Raw genomic sequence first — 14,554 nt, forward strand, 5'->3', positions numbered from 1 at the left:
GCATGTAAGAAATATATCAATTTTTCTGGAAAAGTAAGAGTGGATATTGGTTTATACCTCAGATGGGACTCGAACCCACAAACCCTGGCTTAGGAGGCCAGTGCCTTATCCATTAGGCCACTGAGGCACAGATAAACACTTTTATTCTAGAGGCAATATTTAAATGTATTCAATCGTCAAACACTGGTATCTGCACACAGGACATTTCTCAGTTCTCTCCATAAGTAAACTTCCCATTTTCATCCTCTTCCATCCCCGACTTTAACACTCTGTTCTGTGTTATAATGGAGGCTCTGCATTTCGAGCAAGTGTAGAGAAATTGGAGGAGAACCACTTTCGACTCAACACTTGTTCTTTCCTGGATGCTTTTCTCAATAAACTGGGCTTTGACAGTGGTATCAAGCCGTCCTTGTCTTCAGCAGGACACAGAAAAAGGCACCAAGTCTCCTAACCAAGTTCAACCACACTCTGCAACTAAATAGACCAATGCTTTACAAATTAGCCAACTGTGTCATCAGTAAAGGCAGCCAATTTGCCAATCCTTTATAATGTTTCTGTAGTACTTTTCTATCTCGTAGGGAAAATTAGCACTTTAACTGCACAAATCATACAGATTTTACACTTGAAGCACTCCATGAACACATACTTACACACCTTGCATTTCATCTACACACCCTTAAGCTAAAAACCCATTCTGTCAAGTCAAAATTCTGCAAACCTATTACATATTCAGTGCGTGTACATAGAAGCACTTTTTAATGCCACTAAAATGGACAAGATTTTAGGCTGAAGATGCAATCTAAATGACTGTGCAGTATGTACTCCACTTCATGAATAATTAGGAATGAGAACATGATGGCTATAAGAGTATTGGAAGAACCTGCTTCCATTCTGAACGGAAAGCTGAGTTGTGTGACCATTGGCAAAAACCGACCACGAAGGGACTCGAACCCTCAATCTTCTGATCCGAAGTCAGATGCCTTATCCATTAGGCCACGCAGTCATATGTCCTGCTGTGCTTATTTTTATAATGTAGGTGGTATGCAAGGATGGAAAATATGATATTCATAGTTATTTAGGTTTACATCCCATTGTGTTTTTTCAGCTCCTTTCAATTAAAGCACTCTTTTGGAATCTATATATTGAGAATGTCACCAGTACGATAAGCTTTTGTTTTCTTTTTTGCATTTAAACCTCTTTCTTCATGAGATTAAAGCTCAGTTGTATGCTCACATAGCTCTGGATATTTCCAGAAGTGGAGAGAAACTGTTTTGACAGTAGTACAAACTGCTCCTTTCTGGATATGCCAATTTACACACACTCAAAGCTTGTATACATTTCATGAATCCTGACTTGCCCTATTCAAGTAGCTGAAAGCCTGTCACCACCTCTAGAAACAACAGTTACACTAATCCAATTCAAAACATTTTTTCCAAAGGAATATCTTCTGCCTGGTCAAAGTTGCATCTGACAAAGATAGGTGTTAAAAAATCTACTTTGTAGTTTCAGAACACCAACATGACCCTGAAGAGTACAGAAGTAAAATGGTACCATTTCAAAGTTCCTAATACCTCATAATCTTCTGAGCGGAAGCATGTAATAAATATATAAATTTTTCTGGAAAAGTAAGAGTTGATATTGGTTTTCACCTCAGATGGGACTCGAACCCACAAACCCTGGCTTAGTAGGCCAGTGCCTTATCCATTAGGCCACTAAGGCACAGATAAACACTTGCATTCTAGAGGCAATATTTAAATGTATTCAATCATCAAACACTGGTGTCTGCACACAGGACATTTCTCAGTTCTCTCCATAAGTAAACTTCCCATTTTCATCCTCTTCCATCCCCGACTTTAACACTCTGTTCTGTGCTATAATGGAGACTCTGCATTTCGAGCAAGTGGAGAGAAATTGGAGGAGAACCACTTTCGCCTCAACACTTCTTCATTCCTGGATGCTTTTCTCAATAAACTGGGCTTTGACAGTGGTATCAAGCCGTCCTTTTCTTCAGCAAGACACAGAAACAGGCACCAAGTCTCCTAACCAAGTTCAACCACACTCTGCAACTTAATAGACCAATGCTTTACAAATTAGCCAACTGTGTCATCAGCAAAGGCAGCCAATGTGCCAATCCTTTATAATTCTTCTGTAGTACTTTTCTTTCTCATAGGCAAAATTAGCACTTTAACTGCACAAATCATACAGATTTTACACTTGAAGCACTCCATGAACACATACTTACACACCTTGCATTTCATCTACACACCCTTAAGCTAAAAACCCATTCTGTCAAGTCAAAATTCTGCAAACCTATTACATATTCAGTGCGTGTACATAGAAGCACTTTTTAATGCCACTAAAATGGACAAGATTTTAGGCTGAAGATGCAATCTAAATGACTGTGCAGTATGTACTCCACTTCATGAATAATTAGGAATGAGAACATGATGGCTATAAGAGTATTGGAAGAACCTGCTTCCATTCTGAACGGAAAGCTGAGTTGTGGACCATTGGCAAAAACTGACCACGAAGGGACTCAAACCCTCAATCTTCTGATCCGAAGTCAGACGCCTTATCCATTAGGCCACGCGGTCATATGTCCTGCTGTGCTTATTTTTATAATGTAGGTGGTATGCAAGGATGGAAAATATGATATTCATAGTTATTTAGGTTTACATCCCGTTGTGTTTTTTCAGCTCCTTTCAATTAAAGCACTCTTTTGGAATCTATTTAATGAGAATGTCACCAGTACGATAAGCTTTTGTTTTCTATTTTACATTTAAACCTCTTTCTTCATGAGATTAAAGCTCAGTTGTATGCTTTACATAGCTCTGGATTTTTCCAGAAGTGGAGAGAAACTGTTTTGACAGTAGTACAAAGTGCTCCTTTCTGGATATGCCAATTTACACACGCTCAAAGGTTGTATATGTTTCATGAATCCTGACTTGCCCTATTCAAGTAGCTGAAAGCCTGTCACCACCTCTAGAAACAACAGTTACACCAATCCAATTCAAATCATTTTTTCCAAAGGAATATCTTCTGCCGGGTCAAAGTTGCATCTGACAAAGATGGGTGTTTAAAAATCTACTTAGTAGTTTCAGACCACCAACATGACTCTGAAGAGTACAGAAGTAAAATGGTACCATTTCAAAGTTCCTAATACCACATACGCTTCAGAGCGGAAGCATGTAAGAAATATATCAATTTTTCTGGAAAAGTAAGAGTGGATATTGGTTTATACCTCAGATGGGACTCGAACCCACAAACCCTGGCTTAGGAGGCCAGTGCCTTATCCATTAGGCCACTGAGGCACAGATAAACACTTTTATTCTAGAGGCAATATTTAAATGTATTCAATCGTCAAACACTGGTATCTGCACACAGGACATTTCTCAGTTCTCTCCATAAGTAAACTTCCCATTTTCATCCTCTTCCATCCCCGACTTTAACACTCTGTTCTGTGTTATAATGGAGGCTCTGCATTTCGAGCAAGTGTAGAGAAATTGGAGGAGAACCACTTTCGACTCAACACTTGTTCTTTCCTGGATGCTTTTCTCAATAAACTGGGCTTTGACAGTGGTATCAAGCCGTCCTTGTCTTCAGCAGGACACAGAAAAAGGCACCAAGTCTCCTAACCAAGTTCAACCACACTCTGCAACTAAATAGACCAATGCTTTACAAATTAGCCAACTGTGTCATCAGTAAAGGCAGCCAATTTGCCAATCCTTTATAATGTTTCTGTAGTACTTTTCTATCTCGTAGGGAAAATTAGCACTTTAACTGCACAAATCATACAGATTTTACACTTGAAGCACTCCATGAACACATACTTACACACCTTGCATTTCATCTACACACCCTTAAGCTAAAAACCCATTCTGTCAAGTCAAAATTCTGCAAACCTATTACATATTCAGTGCGTGTACATAGAAGCACTTTTTAATGCCACTAAAATGGACAAGATTTTAGGCTGAAGATACAATCTAAATGACTGTGCAGTATGTACTCCACTTCATGAATAATTAGGAATGAGAACATGATGGCTATAAGAGTATTGGAAGAACCTGCTTCCATTCTGAACGGAAAGCTGAGTTGTGTGACCATTGGCAAAAACCGACCACGAAGGGACTCGAACCCTCAATCTTCTGATCCGAAGTCAGATGCCTTATCCATTAGGCCACGCAGTCATATGTCCTGCTGTGCTTATTTTTATAATGTAGGTGGTATGCAAGGATGGAAAATATGATATTCATAGTTATTTAGGTTTACATCCCATTGTGTTTTTTCAGCTCCTTTCAATTAAAGCACTCTTTTGGAATCTATATATTGAGAATGTCACCAGTACGATAAGCTTTTGTTTTCTTTTTTGCATTTAAACCTCTTTCTTCATGAGATTAAAGCTCAGTTGTATGCTCACATAGCTCTGGATATTTCCAGAAGTGGAGAGAAACTGTTTTGACAGTAGTAAAAACTGCTCCTTTCTGGATATGCCAATTTACACACACTCAAAGCTTGTATACATTTCATGAATCCTGACTTGCCCTATTCAAGTAGCTGAAAGCCTGTCACCACCTCTAGAAACAACAGTTACACTAATCCAATTCAAAACATTTTTTCCAAAGGAATATCTTCTGCCTGGTCAAAGTTGCATCTGACAAAGATAGGTGTTAAAAAATCTACTTTGTAGTTTCAGAACACCAACATGACCCTGAAGAGTACAGAAGTAAAATGGTACCATTTCAAAGTTCCTAATACCTCATAATCTTCTGAGCGGAAGCATGTAATAAATATATAAATTTTTCTGGAAAAGTAAGAGTTGATATTGGTTTTCACCTCAGATGGGACTCGAACCCACAAACCCTGGCTTAGTAGGCCAGTGCCTTATCCATTAGGCCACTAAGGCACAGATAAACACTTGCATTCTAGAGGCAATATTTAAATGTATTCAATCATCAAACACTGGTGTCTGCACACAGGACATTTCTCAGTTCTCTCCATAAGTAAACTTCCCATTTTCATCCTCTTCCATCCCCGACTTTAACACTCTGTTCTGTGCTATAATGGAGACTCTGCATTTCGAGCAAGTGTAGAGAAATTGGAGGAGAACCACTTTCGACTCAACACTTGTTCTTTCCTGGATGCTTTTCTCAATAAACTGGGCTTTGGCAGTGGTATCAAGCCGTCCTTGTCTTCAGCAGGACACAGAAAAAGGCACCAAGTCTCCTAACCAAGTTCAACCACACTCTGCAACTAAATAGACCAATGCTTTACAAATTAGCCAACTGTGTCATCAGTAAAGGCAGCCAATTTGCCAATCCTTTATAATGTTTCTGTAGTACTTTTCTATCTCGTAGGGAAAATTAGCACTTTAACTGCACAAATCATACAGATTTTACACTTGAAGCACTCCATGAACACATACTTACACACCTTGCATTTCATCTACACACCCTTAAGCTAAAAACCCATTCTGTCAAGTCAAAATTCTGCAAACCTATTACATATTCAGTGCGTGTACATAGAAGCACTTTTTAATGCCACTAAAATGGACAAGATTTTAGGCTGAAGATGTAATGTAAATGACTGTGCAGTATGTACTCCACTTCATGAATAATTAGGAATGAGAACATGATGGCTATAAGAGTATTAGAAGAGCCTGCTTCCATTCTGAATGGAAAGTTGAGTTGAGTGACCATTGGCAAAAACCGACCACGAAGGGACTCAAACCGTCAATCTTCTGATCCGAAGTCAGACGCCTTATCCATTAGGCCAGGCGGTCATATGTCCTGCTGTGCTTATTTTTATAATGTATGTGGTATGCAAGGATGGAAAATATGATATTCATAGTTATTTAGGTTTACATCCCATTGTGTTTTTTCAGCTCCTTTCAATTAAAGCACTCTTTTGGAATCTATATAATGAGAATGTCACCAGTACGATAAGCTTTTGTTTTCTTTTTTGCATTTAAACCTCTTTCTTCATGAGATTAAAGCTCAGTTGTATGCTTTACATAGCTCTGGATATTTCCAGAAGTGGAGAGAAACTGTTTTGACAGTAGTACAAACTGCTCCTTTCTGGATATGCCAATTTACACACACTCAAAGGTTGTATACGTTTCATGAATCCTGACTTGCCCTATTCAAGTAGCTGAAAGCCTGTCACCACCTCTAGAAACAACAGTTACACCAATCCAATTTAAATCATTTTTTCCAAAGGAATATCTTCTGCCGGGTCAAAGTTGCATCTGACAAAGATAGGTGTTTAAAAATCTACTTTGTAGTTTCTGAACACCAACATGACTCTGAAGAGTACAGAAGTAAAATGGTACCATTTCAAAGTTCCTAATACCACTTAAGCTTCTGAGCGGAAGCATGTAATAAATATATCAATTTTTCTGGAAAAGTAAGAGTGGATATTGGTTTTCACCTCAGATAGGACTCGAACCCACAATCCCTGGCTTAGGAGGCCAGTGCCTTATCCATTAGGCCACTGAGACACAGATAAACACTTGCAGTCTAGAGGCATTATTTAAATGTATTCAATCGTCAAACACTGGTGTCTGCACACAGGACATTTCTCAGTTCTCTCCATAAGTAAACTTCCCATTTTCATCCCTCTTCCATCCCCGACTTTAACACTCTGTTCTGTGCTATAATGGAGGCTCTGCATTTCGAGCAAGTGGAGAGAAATTGGAGGAGAACCACTTTCGACTCAACACTTCTTCTTTCCTGGATGCTTTTCTCAATAAACTGGGCTTTGACAGTGGTATCAAGCCGTCCTTTTCTTCAGCAGGACACAGAAACAGGCACCAAGTCTCCTAACCAAGTTCAACCACACTCTGCAACTTAATAGACCAATGCTTTACAAATTAGCCAACTGTGTCATCAGTAAAGGCAGCCAATTTGCCAATCCTTTATAATGTTTCTGTAGTAATTTTCTATCTCGTAGGGAAAATTAGCACTTTAACTGCACAAATCATACAGATTTTACACTTGAAGCACTCCATGAACACATACTTACACACCTTGCATTTCATCTACACACCCTTAAGCTAAAAACCCATTCTGTCAAGTCAAAATTCTGCAAACCTATTACATATTCAGTGCGTGTACATAGAAGCACTTTTTAATGCCACTAAAATGGACAAGATTTTAGGCTGAAGATGCAATCTAAATGACTGTGCAGTATGTACTCCACTTCATGAATAATAAGGAATGAGAACATGATGGCTATAAGAGTATTGGAAGAGCCTGCTTCCATTCTGAACGGAAAGCTGAGTTGTGTGACCATTGGCAAAAACCGACCACGAAGGGACTCGAACCCTCAATCTTCTGATCCGAAGTCAGATGCCTTATCCATTAGGCCACGCAGTCATATGTCCTGCTGTGCTTATTTTTATAATGTAGGTGGTATGCAAGGATGGAAAATATGATATTCATAGTTATTTAGGTTTACATCCCATTGTGTTTTTTCAGCTCCTTTCAATTAAAGCACTCTTTTGGAATCTATATAATGAGAATGTCACCAGTATGATAAGCTTTTGTTTTCTTTTTTGCATTTAAACCTCTTTCTTCTTGAGATTAAAGCTCAGTTGTATGCTTTACATAGCTCTGGATATTTCCAGAAGTGGAGAGAAACTGTTTTGACAGTAGTACAAACTGCTCCTTTCTGGATATGCCAATTTACACACACTCAAAGCTTGTATACATTTCATGAATCCTGACTTGCCCTATTCAAGTAGCTGAAAGCCTGTCACCACCTCTAGAAACAACAGTTACACTAATCCAATTCAAAACATTTTTTCCAAAGGAATATCTTCTGCCTGGTCAAAGTTGCATCTGACAAAGATAGGTGTTTAAAAATCTACTTTGTAGTTTCAGAACACCAACATGACCCTGAAGAGTACAGAAGTAAAATGGTACCATTTCAAAGTTCCTAATACCTCATAATCTTCTGAGCGGAAGCATGTAATAAATATATAAATTTTTCTGGAAAAGTAAGAGTTGATATTGGTTTTCACCTCAGATGGGACTCGAACCCACAATCCCTGGCTTAGGAGGACAGTGCCTTATCCATTAGGCCACTGAGGCACAGATAAACACTTGCAGTCTAGAGGCATTATTTAAATGTATTCAATCGTCAAACACTGGTTTCTGCACACAGAACATTTCTCAGTTCTCTCCATAAGTAAACTTCCCATTTTCATCCCTCTTCCATCCCCGACTTTAACACTCTGTTCTGTGCTATAATGGAGGCTCTGCATTTCGAGCAAGTGGGGAGAAATTGGAGGAGAACCACTTTCGACTCAACACTTCTTCTTTCCTGGATGTTTTTCTCAATAAACTGGGCTTTGACAGTGGTATCAAGCCGTCCTTTTCTTCAGCAGGACACAGAAACAGTCACCAAGTCTCCTAACCAAGTTCAACCACACTCTGCAACTTAATAGACCAATGCTTTACAAATTAGCCAACTGTGTCATCAGCAAAGGCAGCCAATGTGCCAATCCTTTATAATTCTTCTGTAGTACTTTTCTTTCTCATAGGCAAAATTAGCACTTTAACTGCACAAATCATACAGATTTTACACTTGAAGCACTCCATGAACACATACTTACAGACCTTGCATTTCATCTACACACCCCTAAGCTAAAAACCTGTTCTGTCAAGTCAAAATTCTGCAACCCTATTACATACTCAGTGCGTGTACATAGAAGCACTTCTTAATGCCACTAACATGGACAAGATTTTAGGCTGAAGATGCAATCTAAATGACTGTGCAGTATGCACTACACTTCATGAATAATTAGGAATGAGAACATGATGACTATAAGAGTATTGGAAGAGCCTGCTTCCATTCTGAATGGAAAGCTGAGTTGTGTGACCATTGGCAAAAACCGACCACTAATGGACTCGAACCCTCAATCTTCTGATCCGAAGTCAAACGCCTTATCCATTAGGCCACGCGGTCATATGTCCTTCTGTGCTTATTTTTATAATGTAGGTGGTATGCAAGGATGGGAAATATGATATTGATAGTTATTTAGGTTTACATCCCATTGTGTTTTTTCAGCTCCTTTCAATTAAAGCACTCTTTTGGAATCGATATAATGAGAATGTCACCAGTACGATAAGCTATTGTTTTCTTTTTTGCATTTAAACCTCTTTCTTCATTAGATTAAAGCTCAGTTGTATGCTTTACATAGCTCTGGATATTTCCAGAAGTGGAGAGAAACTGTTTTGACAGTAGTACAAACTGTTCCTTTCTGGATATGCCAATTTACACAGGCTCAAAGGTTGTATATGTTTCATGAATCCTGACTTGCCCTATTCAAGTAGCTGAAAGCCTCCCACCACCTCTAGAAACAACAGTTACACCAATCCAATTCAAATCATTTTTTCCAAAGGAATATCTTCTGCCGGGTCAAAGTTGCATCTGACAAAGATAGGTGTTTAAAAATCTACTTTGTAGTTTCTGAACACCAACATGACTCTGAAGAGTACAGAAGTAAAATGGTACCATTTCAAAGTTCCTAATACCACTTAAGCTTCTGAGCGGAAGCATGTAATAAATATATCAATTTTTCTGGAAAAGTAAGAGTGGATATTGGTTTTTACTTCAGATGGGACTCGAACACACAATCCCTGGCTTAGGAGGCCAGTGCCTTATCCATTAGGCCACTGAGGCACAGATAAACACTTGCAGTCTAGAGGCATTATTTAAATGTATTCAATCGTCAAACACTGGTGTCTGCACACAGGACATTTCTCAGTTCTCTCCATAAGTAAACTTCCCATTTTCATTCTCTTCCATCCCCGACTTTAACACTCTGTTCTGTGCTATAATGGAGGCTCTGCATTTCGAGCAAGTGGAGAGAAATTGGAGGAGAACCACTTTCGACTCAACACTTCTTCTTTCCTGGATGCTTTTCTCAATAAACTGGGGTTTGACAGTGGTATCAAGCCGTCCTTGTCTTCAGCAGGACACAGAAACAGGCACCAAGTCTCCTAACCAAGTTCAACCACACTCTGCAACTTAATAGACCAATGCTTTACAAATTAGCCAACTGTGTCATCAGCAAAGGCAGCCAATGTGCCAATCCTTTATAATTCTTTTAGAAGTACTTTTCATTCTCGTAGGCAAAATTAGCACTTTAACTACACACATCATACAGATTTTACACTTGAAGCACTCCATGAACACATACTTACAGACCTTGCATTTCATCTACACACCCTTAAGCTAAAAACCCATTCTGTCAAGTCAAAATTCTGCAACCCTATTACATATTCAGTGCGTGTACATAGAAGCACTTCTTAACGCCACTAACATGGACAAGATTTTAGGCTGAAGATGCAATCTAAATGACTGTGCAGTATGTACTCCACTTCATGAATAATTAGGAATGAGAACATGATGGCTATAAGAGTATTGGAAGAGCCTGCTTCCATTCTGAATGGAAAGCTGAGTTGTGTGATCATTGGCAAAAACCGACCACGAAGGGACTCGAACCCTCAATCTTCTGACCCGAAGTCAGACACCTTATCCATTAGGCCACACGGTCATATGTCCTGCTGTGCTTATTTTTATAATGTAGGTGGTATGCAAGGATGGGAAATATGATTTTCATAGTTATTTAGGTTTACATCCCATTGTGTTTTTTCAGCTCCTTTCAATTAAAGCACTCTTTTGGAATCTATATAATGAGAATGTCACCAGTACGATAAGCTTTTGTTTTCTTTTTTGCATTTATACCTCTTTCTTCATGAGATTAAAGCTCAGTTGTATGCTTTACATAGCTCTGGATATTTACAGAAGTGGAGAGAAACTGTTTTGACAGTAGTACAAACTGCTCCTTTCTGGATATGCCAATTTAAACACACTCAAAGGTTGTATACGTTTCATGAATCCTGACTTGCCCTATTCAAGTAGCTGAAAGCCTGTCACCACCTCTAGAAACAACAGTTACACCAATCCAATTCAAAACATTTTTTCCAAAGGAATATCTTCGGCCTGGTCAAAGTTGCATCTGACAAAGATAGGTGTTTAAAAATCTACTTTGTAGTTTCAGAACACCAACATGACCCTGAAGAGTACAGAAGTAAAATGGTACCATTTCAAAGTTCCTAATACCTCATAAGCTTCTGAGCGGAAGCACGTAATAAATATATAAATTTTTCTGGAAAAGTAAGAGTTGATATCGGTTTTCACCTCAGATGCGACTCGAACCCACAATCCCTGGCTTAAGAGGACAGTGCCTTATCCATTAGGCCACTGAGGCACAGATAAACACTTGCAGTCTAGAGGCATTATTTAAATGTATTCAATCATCAAACACTGGTGTCTGCACACACACCATTTCTCAGTTCTCTCCATAAGTAAACTTCCCATTTTCATCCTCTTCCATCCCCGACTTTAACACTCTGTTCTGTGCTATAATGGAGGCTCTGCATTTCGAGCAAGTGGAGAGAAAATTGGAGGAGAACCACTTTCGACTCAACACTTCTTCTTTCCTGGATGCTTTTCTCAATAAACTGGGCTTTGACAGTGGTATCAAGCCGTCCTTGTCTTCAGCAGGACACAGAAACAGGCACCAAGTCTCCCAACCAAGTTCAACCACACTCTGCAACTTAATAGACCAATGCTTTACAAATTAGCCAACTGTGTCATCAGCAAAGGCAGCCAATGTGCCAATCCTTTATAATTCTTCTGTAATACTTTTCTATCTCGTAGGCAAAATTAGCACTTTAACTGCACAAATCATACAGATTTTACACTTGAAGCACTCCATGAACACATACTTACACACCTTGCATTTCATCTACACACCCTTAAGCTAAAAACCAATTCTGTCAAGTCAAAATTCTGCAAACCTATTACATATTCAGTGCGTGTACATAGAAGCACTTTTTAATGCCACTAAAATGGACAAGATTTTAGGCTGAAGATGCAATCTAAATGACTGTGCAGTATGTACTCCACTTCATGAATAATTAGGAATGAGAACATGATGGCTATAAGAGTATTGGAAGAGCCTGCTTCCATTCTGAACGAAAAGCTGAGTTGTGTGACCATTGGCAAAAACCGACCACGAAGGGACTTGAACCCTCAATCTTCTGATCCGAAGTCAGACGCCTTATCCATTAGGCCACGCAGTCATATGTCCTGCTGTGCTTATTTTTATAATGTAGGTGGTATGCAAGGATGGAAAATATGATATTCATAGTTATTTAGGTTTACATCCCATTGTGTTTTTTCAGCTCCTTTCAATTAAAGCACTCTTTTGGAATCTATATAATGAGAATGTCACCAGTACGATAAGCTTTTGTTTTCTTTTTTGCATTTAAACCTCTTTCTTCATGAGATTAAAGCTCAGTTGTATGCTCACATAGCTCTGGATATTTCCAGAAGTGGAGAGAAACTGTTTTGACAGTAGTACAAACTGCTCCTTTCTGGATATGCCAATTTACACACACTCAAAGGTTGTATACATTTCATGAATCCTGACTTGCCCTATTCAAGTAGCTGAAAGCCTGTCACCACCTCTAGAAACAACAGTTACACCAATCCAATTCAAATCATTTTTTCCAAAGGAATATCTTCTGCCGGGTCAAAGTTGCATGTGACAAAGATAGGTGTTTAAAAATCTACTTTGTAGTTTCAGAACACCAACATGACTCTGAAGAGTACAGAAGTAAATTGGTACCATTTCAAAGTTCCTAATACCACTTAAGCTTCTGAGCGGAAGCATGTAATAAATATATCAATTTTTCTGGAAAAGTAAGAGTGGATATTGGTTTTTACCTCAGATTGGACTCGAACCCACAGTCGCTGGCTTAGGAGGCCAGTGCCTTATCCATTAGGCCACTGAGGCACAGATAAACACTTGCAGTCTAGAGACAATATTTAAATGTAATAAATCGTCAAACACTGGTCTCTGCACACAGAACAGTTCTCAGTTCTCTCCATAAGTAAACTTCCCATTTCCATCCTCTTCCATCCCCGACTTTAACACTCTGTTCTGTGCTATAATGGAGGCTCTGCATTTCGAGCAAGCGGAGAGAAAATTGGAGGAGAAACACTTTCGACTCCACACTTCTTCTTTCCTGGATGCTTTTCTCAATAAACTGGGCTTTGACAGTGGTATCAAGCCGTCCTTGTCTTCAGCAGAATACAGAAAAAGACACCAAGTCTCCTAACCAAGTTCAACCAAACTCTGCAACTTAATAGACCAATGCTTACCAAACTCTGCAACTTAATAGACCAATGCTTTACAAATTAGCCAACTGTGTCATCAGCAAAGGCAGCCAATGTGCCAATCCTTTATAATTCTTCTGTAGTACTTTTCTATCTCGTAGGCAAAATTAGCACTTTAACTGCACAAATCATACAGATTTTACACTTAAGGCACTCCATGAACACATACTTACACACCTTGCATTTCATCTACACACCCTTAAGCTAAAAACCCATTCTGTCAAGTCAAAATTCTGCAAACCTATTACATAATAAGTGCGTGTACATAGAAGCACTTTTTAATGCCACTAAAATGGACAAGATTTTAGGCTGAAGATGCAATCTAAATGACTGTGCAGTATGTACTCCACTTCATGAATAATTAGGAATGTGAACATGATGGCTATAAGAGTATTGGAAGAGCCTGCTTCCATTCTGAACGAAAAGCTGAGTTGTGTGACCATTGGCAAAAACCGACCACGAAGGGACTCGAACCCTCAATCTTCTGATCCGAAGTCAGACGCCTTATCCATTAGGCTACGCAGTCATATGTCCTGCTGTGCTTATTTTTATAATGTAGGTGGTATGCAAGGATGGAAAATATGATATTCATAGTTATTTAGGTTTACATCCCATTGTGTTTTTTCAGCTCCTTTCAATTAAACACTCTTTTGGAATCTATATAATGAGAATGTCACCAGTACGATAAGCTTTTGTTTTCTTTTTTGCATTTAAACCTCTTTCTTAATGAGATTAAAGATCAGTTGTATGCTCACATAGCTCTGGATATTTCCAGAAGTGGAGAGAAACTGTTTTGACAGTAGTACAAACTGCTCCTTTCTGGATATGCCAATTTACACACACTCAAAGGTTGTATACATTTCATGAATCCTGACTTGCCCTATTCAAGTAGCTGAAAGCCTGTCACCACCTCTAGAAACAACAGTTACACCAATCCAATTCAAATCATTTTTTCCAAAGGAATATCTTCTGCCGGGTCAAAGTTGCATCTGACAAAGATAGGTGTTTAAAAATCTACTTTGTAGTTTCAGAACACCAACATGACCCTGAAGAGTACAGAAGTAAAATGGTACCATTTCAAAGTTCCAAATACCTCATAAGCTTCTGAGCGGAAGCATGTAATAAATATATAAATTTTTCTGGAAAAGTAAGAGTGGATATTGGTTTTCACCTCAGATGGGACTCGACCCACAATCCCTGGCTTAGGAGGCCAGTGCCTTATCCATTAGGCCACTGAGGCACAGATAAACACTTGCACTCTAGAGGCATTATTTAAATGTATTCAATCGTCAAACACTGG

General features: G+C 38.9%; 11 non-coding genes across 11 annotated transcripts; all 11 read right to left on the reverse strand.

Moving 5' to 3' along the window:
- Positions 1 to 54: 54 nt before the first annotated feature.
- Positions 55 to 127, reverse strand: TRNAR-CCU (transfer RNA arginine (anticodon CCU)). Its single transcript has one exon. It is a non-coding gene; the product is annotated as a tRNA-Arg (tRNA).
- Positions 128 to 930: 803 nt separating this feature from the next.
- On the reverse strand, positions 931 to 1,003 carry TRNAR-UCG (transfer RNA arginine (anticodon UCG)). Its single transcript has one exon. It is a non-coding gene; the product is annotated as a tRNA-Arg (tRNA).
- Positions 1,004 to 1,646: 643 nt separating this feature from the next.
- On the reverse strand, positions 1,647 to 1,719 carry TRNAS-ACU (transfer RNA serine (anticodon ACU)). Its single transcript has one exon. It is a non-coding gene; the product is annotated as a tRNA-Ser (tRNA).
- An 802-nt stretch (positions 1,720 to 2,521) lies between these two features.
- Positions 2,522 to 2,594, reverse strand: TRNAR-UCG (transfer RNA arginine (anticodon UCG)). Its single transcript has one exon. It is a non-coding gene; the product is annotated as a tRNA-Arg (tRNA).
- Positions 2,595 to 3,238: 644 nt separating this feature from the next.
- TRNAR-CCU (transfer RNA arginine (anticodon CCU)) lies at positions 3,239 to 3,311 on the reverse strand. The gene has a single exon. It is a non-coding gene; the product is annotated as a tRNA-Arg (tRNA).
- Positions 3,312 to 4,114: 803 nt separating this feature from the next.
- TRNAR-UCG (transfer RNA arginine (anticodon UCG)) lies at positions 4,115 to 4,187 on the reverse strand. The gene has a single exon. It is a non-coding gene; the product is annotated as a tRNA-Arg (tRNA).
- A 643-nt stretch (positions 4,188 to 4,830) lies between these two features.
- On the reverse strand, positions 4,831 to 4,903 carry TRNAS-ACU (transfer RNA serine (anticodon ACU)). Its single transcript has one exon. It is a non-coding gene; the product is annotated as a tRNA-Ser (tRNA).
- A 2,397-nt stretch (positions 4,904 to 7,300) lies between these two features.
- Positions 7,301 to 7,373, reverse strand: TRNAR-UCG (transfer RNA arginine (anticodon UCG)). Its single transcript has one exon. It is a non-coding gene; the product is annotated as a tRNA-Arg (tRNA).
- A 4,709-nt stretch (positions 7,374 to 12,082) lies between these two features.
- On the reverse strand, positions 12,083 to 12,155 carry TRNAR-UCG (transfer RNA arginine (anticodon UCG)). Its single transcript has one exon. It is a non-coding gene; the product is annotated as a tRNA-Arg (tRNA).
- Positions 12,156 to 12,798: 643 nt separating this feature from the next.
- TRNAR-CCU (transfer RNA arginine (anticodon CCU)) lies at positions 12,799 to 12,871 on the reverse strand. The gene has a single exon. It is a non-coding gene; the product is annotated as a tRNA-Arg (tRNA).
- Positions 12,872 to 13,707: 836 nt separating this feature from the next.
- On the reverse strand, positions 13,708 to 13,780 carry TRNAR-UCG (transfer RNA arginine (anticodon UCG)). Its single transcript has one exon. It is a non-coding gene; the product is annotated as a tRNA-Arg (tRNA).
- Between the last annotated feature and the right edge of the window lie 774 nt (positions 13,781 to 14,554).

Source organism: Lissotriton vulgaris, chromosome 5 (assembly GCF_964263255.1).
Source record: "Lissotriton vulgaris chromosome 5, aLisVul1.2, whole genome shotgun sequence".
In the NCBI taxonomy this organism is placed as follows: Eukaryota; Metazoa; Chordata; class Amphibia; order Caudata; family Salamandridae; genus Lissotriton; species Lissotriton vulgaris.